General features: G+C 43.3%; 1 long non-coding RNA gene across 2 annotated transcripts in view; it reads left to right on the top strand.

The window, feature by feature from the left end:
• The window catches only part of LOC137484485 (uncharacterized), a 53,664-nt gene that overhangs the window by 22,128 nt on the left and 18,466 nt on the right, over nt 1-13,070 (top strand). The window contains exon 3 of one of the 2 annotated variants that reach the window (XR_011004897.1): nt 7,288-7,398. This is a non-coding gene — a long non-coding RNA (uncharacterized lncRNA). Of the gene's footprint in view, nt 1-7,287; nt 7,488-13,070 lie in introns of those variants that run through there. The other variant, XR_011004896.1, reaches the window with a different exon arrangement.

The raw sequence follows: 13,070 nt of genomic DNA, 5'->3' as shown, positions 1-13,070 counted from the left end.
GATTGGAATCAGAAGCTGCCTTGTGAATGGTGCAGATACATGTTTGGCTTTTCTGCACCCTTACAGCAGTATCTACATTCCCCAAGAAATCCTCTAATTCAGAGAAATCTGACAGTGACATCTAGACTTAGTAGAAAACACTTCACGTCCTTTGAGGGTTTTTTACCTTCAGTCTCTAAAATGAATCTAATTTTAAACACCTACATTTCAGCCACAGTTTCTTTGTACAAAACCTCTGTATGTGGAAAGCAAGGGTTAGGCTGATTGCACCCACTTCACACCTGTTTGATTTACTGAGCATCCCTTGGTGCTCTGCAGAGCCAAATAAAGGGCTAAATTATTACAGCTCCATTGTGGAAGGGCAGGAGACACATACACACAAAAATACCTTTGAAGAAAATCGGGCCAACTGAATTCCTGACCCCAGCTTTACTGCTTTCTTGATTTTTCACTTTTCTTAAAGTACAGCATCCTTCTTGTGTTCCTTATCCTCTCTAATTTGGCATTCCACAAGGATCTATGCAGTGTATGTAGTCCTTGCTTTTAAGTTTTCTAGAACAACACAGAAGCAAAAAAATCAGCTAAGAGAGTAACATTGCTTGATGGGCTGCATTTTAAGTCCACTTTTTGTTGGAGTGTAGAATAAACGAAAAGTGAGAATACTCTGAGAAAGTCCCAGTTGTAAAAATACTAAAATTTCCAAGCAATAAAATGAGCTATTCTTGCTCCCTTTCCCCCATTCCTCCTCCTCCAGGAGCACCAGTCTTCCAGCTGCCCGATGTTGTGTAAAAAGCCAGGGTCACGTTGATGTCACATCTTTGCTGTGTTCCTCGGCTTCTTTGCACGCTCCTCGAGGTTGCTAGGGTTTGGCATTTGGATGTTACCGATGTGCTAATTACAGAGGAATTCGAGCATCTCCGGCAGCCGGCTTTCTGACCGATTTCATTGTTGTAGCTGTGCTCTGTAATCGTTGCAAGATTTACCTCCCAAAATCCATAAAGTCCATCTCTTTCTCACTCTGTATGGAATAACCTGAAATATGGCCTTTTAAAAGAAATTACCAACAGTGGAAACCTCCCTACCAGAAAATGGTGAAATCCTGAAAGCTGGGCTTTACATGAAATACTTTGGTGTGTCTGACCTGCTGTACAGATCTAATGGGTGGGTCCAAGCTGTGTCCCATGGCCACCTCCCAGAGTTTTAGAATAGAATGAGTCTTTTACTGGCTTTGGTTCTATTCTCTCAGGTAGGCTGGGTTTTTGAAAACTCCATGGATGGATTTATGGATAATGTTGGAAACTGCATTTGCTTAACTGAGATCTTAATCAGATGAGCTGCTCACAAGTGCAATTGATAGGATTGCTGCCTTCACTTTCCTTGGGTTCTCCATCTTGGTGTTCTTGTGGAATGAGCTGCGTGGAAAATTCCTTCAGCTCTCACACCCACTGAAGTCAGATCTGCACACATCTCCTCATTCAGAACTGGCTCTGGAGATCTGCACAGGGAACAGACTCGAGCTGGGTGCCTGTGACTGCCTGTCCTTCCCGCCAGGGCAGGATCCAGTGAACCTTGCCAAAAGCTGGGCTCAGTGGTTCTTAACCAGTTTAAACCACAAACAGGTTATTTCTAACTTCAGCACAGTGGCCAGCACAAATCCTTCCCAGTTCACTCCTCGTGTGGGGTTTCCAGGTGTGCTTCACTCTGCACTGCTGTCGTAGTTAAGTGGCTACATACCAAAATGTTTGCTATGATCCCTCTAAAAAGCATACTTATTTAATTCAAAGATAACTTGTTTTTTGGTTAGCAGCCAGTTTTCATATTTTTTACTTGTTTTAAAGGAAGGATTGTATACAGCCCAGGAGGTTTTTGTAAAAGTGAGGTTTTTATTAACAGCCTTCAGCTCTGTAAAGCCTTCTATGTGTGCTTCATTTACTGGCAAGTGGCATCTCTGGTTTCAGGGTGACTACCCCCACCAGAGCTGCTCACTGCATGTCAGGTGCACAGATCTAAAACATCTCCTTAACTTGTTTATTCAATATACGAGAGACTGCAGGGTTCTCGAGAAAGGTTTTTCAGAAAACTTCCACAGGCCAGGTTCCCATTTTGCAAAAGCCCTGTGAAATTCCCAGTGCTCTGTTCTCCACCATCCCCGAGCAGCAGCGGCAGCAGCTCTGGGATCAGACTGCCAGCAGGAAGCCTTGCTGTCCCCCAGACACCATTAGCAGCAGACTCTTCATGAAGGTACATGTCAGGAGATTAAATTTTCTTGGCAAGCAAGGTAGCCCAAGGTTAAAAACATCAGAACATCTGCATGCTGGTGTCCTTCAAGTTTTAGCATGCTATCTTCAGGATTATGCCCCAGATTAAAGAGTTTTATTTTACCATCAAAGTTCTATAACGAGAATCTCTTGGAACAGGAAACATGATCTGTTCTGCTCACTGCTCTAGGGGCTTTCTTCATCTTTTCAGGAGTTTGAAAACTAATGTTCTTTGACATTCACTTTGCACTGACACTTGATATCCAGTAAATCAAAATAAAAATATAAATTTGACCTCTGGAAATCAAGATTAATTTAATGTTTACTATCCTGATGCAAATTTGATTCTCTTCCTGTCTACAGGGGGTCAGTTTAGAGGTAGTTCAAAGGTTTGTGTTGACATCTGACTAACTGAAACAATATTTTGGCTAACAGGAGACTGTTTATTTAATGCCTCTCAGTTCATACATATAGCAGAGCTTCTGTGTATTATTAGTTTAATTTGCCTTCTGTTTCACATGTGAAACTGCAAGATTTATATTTTTATGACAAAGCTTTTCCCTCTAGTGAGAAAAATATAATGTATGTTGATATAACTGATATGCCTTTCTTTAGTTGATGACTCCATAACTTAAATTTTCAGTGTAGCCAGAAGCAAAAATTTAAGCCTGATATGTTACATATATATTTAATTTTTTTTAATAAGCTTAAGTATCTCGATTGTGATCTGAAAAAGTGTTGAAAATTTCCACAAGCAAGCTGTGGAAAGCCTGGCAAACTGTTGAACCTTTTCTCTGTAGCTTCCCATGCCGTTCATCCTCTGCCTTCATCTCTCCACCAGCAGCCCCATTGTCCAGTGTGCAGGAGGGTGGGACCCCAGGCACCGAGCTGCTGGGAGGACATTCCCAGTGCCTGGAGCACCAGAACCACTCAGAACACTGACAACATTTTTTAATTTTGATTTTTTAACATTTTATTTATCTGGCAGACTCCTCTGAAGTGAAACTTACTGTATGTTCTGGCAGTGGAGTAATCCAAGTACTCTACAAGTAATAATACAACAGGTCACAAACATGGACCACTGTGCTATTGTAAGACAGCTCGTATTTTAGAAAGACATTTTTCATACATTTGCACTACAATTAAAATTATTAAAATCACTGTAATAGCAGAATTCCTTGAGGGTAAACAAGTAAAACAGGATTTGCTTTGTTAATAGAGTGAAAAACAACCCAAGCAACTTCAATTCAAAAGCAAAAGCACACACACACACAAAAAAAAAAAAAAAAAAAATTCAATAAAACCCCACCCATTAAAAAAAAAAAAAAAAGTAAAGACAGAAAAATATATTGTGTGGTAAAAGCTTCAGCAGCTTGTTGTGCTGTGAAAATGTTCTTGGAAACACATTAGTTTAAAAGCAGGCATATAAACATCCCATCTGTGATGCACACAGATATGCGAGTTTGTGCAGGGCGTTTTGACATATTCCTGTTTCTGTGCTGGCACCAAAAAGACCATTTGTTGATCTTGATCTCAGGCTATTTTAGAAAATGTGCAATTAAAAAGGGCGTGTGCTGGGGAGGAGGTAGGATTGCTGGAGAGGAATCACTGCTAGCCAGGCTGCTAACCTACTTTTGAAAGGTGGAGAGATTTACTGCTGTACCCTGGCCACCAGCTCGTTAATAAAACTGGAAGAAAGGATTAAAAAGCTTCAGAAAAGATAACTGGGTGGAGTTCCTCCCCTGATGCCCGAGCTGAGGAGGAGCAGTGCTTCAGGACTGAGTGTGCAGCCTGGTGAGCCCTGTGCTGGAGCAGTACGCGAGTTCCACCAGCACCACGGCCCCGGGGAAGGCTGCAGACTCCAGGGCTGGCAATGTTTGCCTCAGACCATGCACACAAAGTGCTGGTTATTGCTGTGGCAATGTTTGCCTCGGACCATGCACACAAAGTGCTGGTTATTGCTGTGGCAATGTTTGCCTCGGACCATGCACACAAAGTGCTGGTTATTGCTGTGGCAATGTTTGCCTCGGACCATGCACACAAAGTGCTGGTTATTGCTGTGGCAATGTTTGCCTCGGACCATGCACACAAAGTGCTGGTTATTGCTGTGGCAATGTTTGCCTCGGACCATGCACACAAAGTGCTGGTTATTGCTGTGGCAATGTTTGCCTCGGACCATGCACACAAAGTGCTGGTTATTGCTGTGCCCGTGCACTGACACAGTCTCGTGGCAGTACCACTGTCCTTTCCTGACCACTCTGGTGCAGGGCGCAGCAGCACAGGTTCCCTGTGAGGAGCCAGTTCTGCCTTGGAGACCTCCTGCGTGCTCTTCAGCAGGGGCCTCCGGCCAGCTGTGGGTATGTGCCACGTCCTCAGGCTGCTGAGGAAAAGGGTAGATTAAAAGGAACTTGGGAAAACCGAAAAGTAAATACGGAAACTTCTGGTAACTGAGTGAATCCATTGCTAAAGGCAAATACCCCACCAAAACCAGTCCCTGTCACCCCATATTTCATTCATCAGACACAAATTCTTTTGATAACATTCTATACAGAACAATCTAATTAATGGACAGATTCCAATGCAGACCAGCTACTGTTATTTTCTATTACAGATTTTCAATACCTCTTAACTTCTTACATTTTCCTTTGACAGTGATTTAAGAACTACAAACAAACATATATGTAAAAAATTCTGTTGTGTGTGCAGAAAAACAAAAATACAGACTCATAGAAGCACTGATTTTTTTATATTGTGTGTGTGTGTATGTTTGGATAAATGTTCTTAAAGTGCTCTGGGATGCAGCTTCCCAGGCATTGTTTTCTGTAAACCCTCTGTTGTGGGTGGGCACTTTCGGGGGTTATCACCTTTCCTGTTCCTGCTCTCCCCTAAGTGGGACTTCCTTTGCTGTGGGCAGTGCAACAGCTCTGCTCTGCTCTACTTGTCGTGTCCCATTTGCTGCCACCCAAATCAAAAGCAGGGCGTTTGGCACATCTCTGAGACAGCTTTTTTTTTTTTTCAAAAACAACCTTCCAAGGACATAACTCCACTCGGTGCCATTCCTGGGAACCAGGCTGCGTTTCTAAGCCCATTTGCTTTATGTGCTGCTTCCTGTTCTTTTCACATTCTCCTCTCTTTTGTCTTCTAAGCCTAAACTGTGGAGATTCTCAGGGCCAGATTAGAACTTTCCTTCCAGGTGAGATCAAAGAGGGTCTGTTAGAGGCCTGGTTGTCTCTTTTTCAGCTAAAAAAAAAAAAAAAAATAAAAAAAAATCAAACTTCCCAACATCGGCTGAGGCGAGCACAGATGTACATGCATTTTACTATGGTAGAGGATTTAAGGCAAATTTCTGAAGCTGTTCTCAACACCTTTCATATTTCAAAATGTAAAGATTTTCAGAGTCAGGGTCAGCTCTTTTAGGAGTAGGTAATGGGTGTAGGACCTGCTCATGGTCAGAACCTCCACACAAAATTTCTCCTATTTACTATTTCTCACCTTTCCCCACTGCCATTTTCCTATTTTCCCCCTTTCCTCTCAGGATTTGTATGATCTATTTTGGGTCCACATGGGATAATTTTCTCCTCAGCCACCAGCTGTGCCCCACTGTCACACAAATGTCACACACCAATGGCACTGAATTTGTGGGGTTTGGGCCGAACTAGAGGAAGCAGAACCGTGCAGTTGGTGGTGCTGAAACAGGCTAGTGGCACTAAAACACACATTATGACAATTATGCCAGAGGTTAAAAGGAAGGGAAAATACAGGAGCAGCATAAGGAGAGCATTGCAGAGTCTGCAGATTGGTTTTCTACAGCAAAGAGGAACAGGGCATGACAAAACTCTGACCTTATTGTCAGTGTGAGAACTTAGCAGAAGAGAAGGCATGGAGCCTGAGTTGAGATTAAGGGAGCCTTCAGGAGAGAGATTGGAGAAGCACAGAAAACATGAAGTAAGAGATGGAATTTTGCCCTCACCTACACAGAGCCTTGAACAAGTATTTGATTTTAGTGCTGAGGAAAATGCAATTGGATGAAAGGATTGGAGAAGGTGGGCACAGACATAGTGAGAGCAGCAGGAGCTTAAGAAAGCAGCCACGTCTGCAGGTGGTTTGGGTTGAGGAGGGCAGAGGAGGTGGCAGCTGCTCTCTATTTATTCCTTCCCTATCATTAAGGTCATGTGTGTGCATGTAATGGCATTTCTCTCACAGCTTTTCCAAACCATCATCCTTGGCTGGTAGCATCTGTTCAACTTCCACATAAGTTCAATAACAAAACCAAGTTCCTGCTGGACTTCATAAAATCTCAGGAATGTCTCCTTTGGAAGGGTCGAAACTCTGCTGGGAAAAGACAGGATAGGCGTTTGCTTTAGGGTTTTTTTATCGTTCTGTTGTTACTCTGTGGGAATGCAGCAGCATAAAGGGTGTTGGTTTGGTGACTGAATTCTGGAGATGGAAAGAGTTCTTCCTCCTATCTATGTTGTTCATTTGATAAATTTGTAATTTTTATCAGCATTTGATTGGTTGCACACTTCCAGAAGGGCAAAGTGTAGATAGGGCCAGGAAAACTTAGGGAAATTCTAAGGAAATTCTTCTGGAGAAAAATGTTACAGCAGCTGAAAGTCCCACAGAGTGGTGGTAACTGTGGGGTGCATTGAGTTAGTAAGAATATTCTCCAAGCCCCTCCAGACTTTGTGGAGGGTACCAGGCTCCAGCCCTATGGCAGACACAGTGCAGCAAGCCGTAGTGGCTGGGATGCACTCTGGATACTCTGGGGTTTTTCCACTGTGCTACCAAAATGTTTATGACAAAAATGCAAATTACAGCTGCAAGGCTTGCAAATGTACACGGTGCTTTGAAGGGAAGTATACTGTGTGAATTCCCTGCTCCAATTTATGCTCCCTCCTTTCCCCCTCAGGTACGGACTCCTGCAATTCTTCATTTGTGCCTTTAGCACATTGTACCTCAGACTGCATAAGAAAGTTACTTCAAAGTTTTCTTTTGTGCACTGAACTAGATTTGTTTGTTTGTTCTGCAGCCAAATGCAAAACCTTCTCCAGCCAAGGTAAGTTTAACTGAGGCTCATCCTTCTGGACCTGCTGACATCTGGGACTCTGACATTGTGCCCTGCTCTACATGGGGATAAGAGGTGAGACACAGTAGATGTTGCTACACACTGGGTTTGCTTGGCATCTGACAATAACTGGGTACTGCTTCATCAATTTGAGTTAATCAGTGCATCCTTCAGCCTCCAGTGGCCCAGGATTATGCTGTGCATGGTGGGAGTATCCTCAGCTGCGGTGTGTGCCCCACAGCTTCCCTGCAGACTGCCTGTGGTACCCACCTAAAGACACTCCTGGTACCGTTCAGTCAGCAGGGCAGGAAGCACCACTCTGTAAATCCTGGGAGAGTGTGTAGAAAACCCAGTGTCACTTGTCCTCTGGATGAAGCTGCTGGGATATAGCTGAATTTTGCTCAGTTTCTGAATTTCTCAGGATTCTTACGTGAATAAAGATAGTAAGAGTTACCCAATGTGTATCTGAGAACAAAACCAGGATTCATAATGATTTAGACACACCTCTAGACCTTTTCCCCTAGTATTAGTTTGTGGGATTGCTTTTCCCAGCTTTTCCAGCCCATTAGGTCTCCACAGGGCTGGTTATTAGTGAGAGGATTCAGAGGAGATGTCCCTAGGGAGCCTGAGATTTCTGAGTGGGTGGTCACAGTGCTTAGAAAGGAATAACTGTTGTTACCTGTCTGCGCTGCTGGCAGGTGAGCAGAATCATTCAGGCACGGACAACATCTCAGCACAGGTTCCCTGAGCCTGGGGAGCAGCCCTGGGACTTGTCACGTTGTCACCTCAACTTCTGCAGCCAACAGCAAACACAGGAATTGTGCAGCCACTTCTGCCCTTTCCCTGTGTCTCTTAGGCCACGAGAGCAGGCACTCAGCTACAGGTGACTGGAAAGTGGCACTTGGCACGAGGCCACTGAAATGGGTTGTTCTTGCTGTCCTGCAAAAGAAAAAGTGTTATGGCAGCACTTTAGTACAACGAAAATTTATATTTATGCAAAACATTGGATGTTACAGTCAGAAGAAAAGAAATCTGCATGAGACTGTAAGTAAAGGAAAGGACTTATCAAAAGAAGCACAGTATGAAAGGAACTGTAATTTCAGTTGCCATTGATACTCATTGGTGATAAACTCATCTGTTAAGGAAATAAATGCCAATGTACTTTTGTAATTTAAATGAGAACTTGTAATATGGAAAATATGCTTCCTGTTCGGATCCTTGAAGGTTTGCTTTGAAATGGGAGTCCCCTGTGATGTCTGTTTCATTTTCTTTTATTGTTAAAGTGTTGTGTCACTGATGACATTTCTGCTGAATGCTGCCCAATTATAACATTGAACATCTGCACAGGGACATTATCTCCTCCCAGAGGGATTGTGGGAAACAAGCACATTGGTAAACACAAGAGTAACTGAAGTTGTTTGTAGGAAATTTAGTCACTTTGCTGGCTGCCAAAGGTTGAGCTTTACTAACAAAACAGTTTTTGCCTTTTATAGTTAGATCAAACATTAAGGGAAAGAAAGCTTTTATAATAAATACGAGGAAAAAGTTGTGGCTTGCACGGTACTTTTAAAAATAATTTTCATGGGTGAGTGGGTGTTGGGGGGACAATTTGCTTTGATTTAAGGTATGTGTTCGTAATATCCTTACTACACCATTTAGGGCAAAATTTAATTTATTCTTTCTGTGAAGTAGATGAAAATCTACTAAAATGCCCAGGATCACATACAATAGTATATAGATGTAAATGTCATATATTCAGTCTAAAGTGAAACCATATTATCTTGGTGCCAAGGTTCTGGATTTTTAACAATTCAGTTGATGTTTTAATTCCAATTATGGTTTTTGTGGTCAGACACTGAAATGATTATGCAGAAAATTCCCATCCAAGTCGGTGGGAATCTCATGTGTGCAAGCTTTGCAGGCTTGGGGGCATAACCACACACAGGCTATTTCCAGTAGAGCTTTCACCAGAACCCTTTAACCCAGACCTTTGCAGGGGAGGAAGGGAGGAAACAGGTGGAGCCTCTGTCTCCCCTGCTCAGTGTCCTTGGGGAAAAGGCAGGAGAGAAGGTGAGATGGGATTCTCATTGGACATTGGACATTAAGGTTGCCTTAAGGAACTCGAATCATACTTAGCTACAGTAAAAGCCAAGAATTCATGTCTCCATTCCTATTTTTATTTTATCTTTATATGTTGGATTAAACAATAGCTTGTTCTGATCCTGGCAGTATTATGAATTTTGAATTATTCTCTTTAATTTCTTTCAATGACCACTGAAATGATCTGCCGCAATCATCCAAAATGCTCAATTTAAATTGTTATTGCAGTGCTTAGGACTGTTGCTGTGGAATGTTGTCCCTTAATTCTTCCCTGTTAACTTTTACGAGGGATATAGCTGTAGAAATGGGTGGGAGGGATTCTGTCACACAGGAAGTATTCTGTATTTTCTTAATGGGTAAATATCGAATGTCTCCTTTGTTTTGATTTATCTCAACAATATATCTGTCTGCAGTTCCCCCTCCCTCCCCAGCCCAAAATGAATAGTCCTGCCGTTGAAATGAGAGAAAGTCTGTTTCTACGTCTTGAAAATAGAACTAAAAATACCTGCTTGACCTGTGGGCTTGCAGACAGCTCGCAGTGGTGGTTAACACGAGCCCCCTGCAGAGATCAAAGCCTGGCCCCATCCTGCCTGCAACACCGCCTCAGTACCTTGTTGTTAGGCAAAAAGTGAGAGACTGCTCCCCTCTGCTGTGGAAAAGCAATGTTTATTTGATCTTGGCCCTCTTCTGAATAATTTCGCTAAATCTAATTGCTCTTGATGTTTTACCCAGTACATCATGGGCTTTTTCAGAAGTAGCTCTTTCAATGGGTGAAGCTTCAGAATACAGTAAGGACCACTTTAAATATCTCTCATCAAGGCAAAGAACTCTAGATAGATTACTGCAGATCAATCTGTATAAACCCTGCAGAAACACTGAGGCTCTTTTAAGTTAAAATGTACTTTACAAAGCCCTTATGTTGTGAAAGGTGAAATACTCTGCAATTATTAAGAGAGTTATCATGTGAAAAGACCTAGAGAGGGCTGTTTAATTCACTGGTTCCTGTCAATTTATGATGAAACAAAACATATTATTAAATTATTTCCGGGGTATTTATTACCGTGCATTAAGATTTTATGTTGCCGCAACATGAACTTCCTGCATGTCGAACGGCAGCCCAGGTTCTAACAGGAGTGCTGCCGTTTCTGCCATGTGTTGCTGGAGTGGAATCAAGAAACTTGACTTCTACTGACAGTCATGAAGGGCTTTGCAGTGGGCTGAGACCTTTGGTTGCTGCTCACACTTCTGCTGCCATGCAGGCGGCTTAAAAGCCTTGCTGCACATCCCTAAGAGGTTTCCTGGTGATCCCATGGATGGGAATGATGGCTGGCAGGTGTTTTTCAAGTAGAAATCTCTGCAAACTGAAATTGTGCTTCACTGAAGAGTTCATAGTGTATGATCCCACAGCAGGTGATGAGCAGGGGTGATGGCAATGCCTCCCTTTCCTGTGAGACTGGAGCCTTTGGGAAATATGGGTCCTCTTCCAAAGTCCACTGCAGTTTTGGTGGCTGACATAACCTCTGTGTGCTTTCTGTCATAGAGTTATTGAAAATCTCTCCTTCCTGACCCTTAAACACCATGCTGGTATCCAGTATGACATTCCAGTGAATCCCTGTCTGGGTGCAGAGGGTGCTTTAGGCAGATTCAGAACACGCAGGTGACAGATTGTCTTCCCTGGGCAGGAGGACACCAGCTGCTCAAGCACCATTTGTTCCCTCCATTTCTTTTGATGCAACCAAAGGAGCTGTTAGGTTAGGTGGGTGTAGAGTTGATCTGGGGAGGAGAGTGATCAGGAGCCACCTCTGCAGCAGCAGGAGCAGTTGTCAGCCCCATCCTTTAGCAGCTGCAGGAGTAAAACCACCATTAGGCAAGGAAGGGCTTTTGGTTCCACCTCACACCCTCGCCCTCCTAGAGCCAGAAGTGGCTCATCCCCTGCCTTGGCTCAGAAGTGGCTCATGCAGTGTCCCCACATGCTCTCATTCCATGGAGCTGCCTCACGTGGCCCCTCTCTGCAGCCCCCAGCTGGTTATGAGCTGGCAAACACTCCCAGCTTTCCTGCTCTCTGAAGACAGTTCTGCTGTACCTGTGGGGCTTCGTCGATAAGAGGATGTTTTTAATGTCTGTGTGAGCTGTTACTGTGCCTGGAGAGAGGATTTCATGTGGATGGGCACCGGGGCTCAGCTCTGGACCAGCACAGCTGCCTGGGCTCTGCCTGTGCTCAGGGCTTGGAGCACAAGCAGATCTTTTGCTGCTTCTGACCTCTGGGGAAAAGAAAACTCTTCCCCGCAATGAGCCTGCCTATTTAATGAGTAATGGAATTCAGATCAATAAAAGAAAATAGCAGCAGATCTGGAGGAATTCCCTAGGGCCAGATGGAGCATCTCACATCCTGGTACACTGCTTTGCTTCTGTGCACTTTCAGAAGAGCTTTTCCACTGGCGCTGGAGGCTGGACCAGGCTCTTCCTCTCCACTGCTCAGGGCGCAAGCTCTGTGCCCTGAGAGGCCTGGGCTGGCCTCTCTACAGGACTGAGTTTTGTTCTGAGGAGATGAAGTGATCCCTCCTTTACACTCCTCAGACTTTCACCTTTCCACTTTGTTTGATGGGAGATTTATAAAGACAGAGCTCCTCTAGTCATCATCCTTGGCATTTATTGCAACATTAGATAGAATTTGTGATTAAAATCATGACTCTGGCACATTAAACCAAAGTTCAATGTGAAAAAAGCAGCTTTATCTTATAAGTGTTATTATGAGTTCCTTTATTTCTTGGTTTTTCAAAGCTCCTCCCCAAAAATACTTTTTAGTTTAAAGACTTTAAATTCAAAACATTTATTAATAATGTAAAGGGCTGCCTGCCACTCAAAAGCTATAAAGAAACTCTAAAATCAAAGTGAAATAGTTTCTTCATCAAAGCAAAAAAAAAATTCCAACTAAAACTTTGGTGGTGCTTTGCTGTGCTTTTCAGCCCACTTAATAAATCCTTACCAGAGCCAGTCCTCAACACACAAATTTGCAGTCTGTCCCAGCTGGTCACTGTTAACCTGGATGGTACAAAGTACTACGTTTTAAATTTTCTGAATTGTGTTTCTAGTTACAGTATTGATTTGAATGTGAGTTTCAAGAGATCAATTATGCCCAGCTTTTTTAGAAGTCCTCAATTTCTGCTGCTTTAAAATATGAGTTACATGGGGAGAAACATCTTCACTCACTGAAAACCTGCAGCTTCCAGAGGGTTCTGAAGGGCCCTGAACACCTTGCTGGGTTTGGAACTGGTGCCTTTGAGAAATAACACATTTGATCCACGTGTAAAATGCCTCTAAGTCGGTATTTGCTGAGTGGTTGGAGGGCCTTTGAGCAAGGTGAGCACTGATGGGTGCAGGAAAACTCAGCCTCGTTAACACGAGCTGAGAGCCACGGAGGGAGCTCCTGCGAGGATCCGATTGCACGAAAACCAAGTTAAGGCAACCAAGGCAACCTCAGAAGAAAAGGTAGCTGACAAAATGTTTTGCCATGGTGGAAACGAGCCTCAAGTTACGATTCACTATTATTTGTTTGCTTTGGAAAGGGGGTTAGGGATTTTCACCTTGTCCTTAGGGCAGCAATTTGCTCACCTTACACCTTCAAGTACTGGAAACATTTGTTAGAT

Source organism: Anomalospiza imberbis, chromosome 18 (assembly GCF_031753505.1).
Source record: "Anomalospiza imberbis isolate Cuckoo-Finch-1a 21T00152 chromosome 18, ASM3175350v1, whole genome shotgun sequence".
Classification (NCBI taxonomy): domain Eukaryota; kingdom Metazoa; phylum Chordata; class Aves; order Passeriformes; family Viduidae; genus Anomalospiza; species Anomalospiza imberbis.
Note: the sequence above shows the minus strand (reverse complement) of the source record. Positions and strands in the feature narration are given on the sequence as shown.